At 33.3% G+C, this 357-nt stretch overlaps 1 protein-coding gene across 1 annotated transcript in view; it reads left to right on the plus strand.

Moving 5' to 3' along the window:
* The window catches only part of LOC107666748 (uncharacterized protein C8orf76 homolog), a 7,331-nt gene that overhangs the window by 379 nt on the left and 6,595 nt on the right, over positions 1 to 357 (plus strand). The gene's annotated exons all lie outside the window — the stretch shown is intronic.

Genomic DNA, 357 nt, shown 5'->3' on the forward strand with positions numbered 1-357 from the left:
TACAATTAATGGCAAAATGAATGTTTGGAAATGTAAACTGATATTTCCTACTGACACACTACAGCAAAAGACAGAAATAGCTGACTTAAAACCTTTTTTAGCAGGTGAAAATACTAGTGTTCTAATCATTTTGGCCACCACTGTAAATAAATAAAATAAATAAGCATGTCATATTTTTCCTTTGTTTTATTCTATCTAGTGGTTTTGTGAAGATGGAAATGTTGGAAATGTTGTAGAAGAACAAAGAAAACCCTGAAGTTTCGAGGCGATCTGGCCTACAGGAGGAAACAGTGAGGAAACAGTTTCAGGTATAAAGAGCTGAATTCACCATTATCTCTCACTGTTATCTGATTAATA

Source organism: Sinocyclocheilus anshuiensis, unplaced genomic scaffold (genome assembly GCF_001515605.1).
Source record: "Sinocyclocheilus anshuiensis isolate Anshui unplaced genomic scaffold, SAMN03320099.WGS_v1.1 scaffold267, whole genome shotgun sequence".
In the NCBI taxonomy this organism is placed as follows: Eukaryota; Metazoa; Chordata; class Actinopteri; order Cypriniformes; family Cyprinidae; genus Sinocyclocheilus; species Sinocyclocheilus anshuiensis.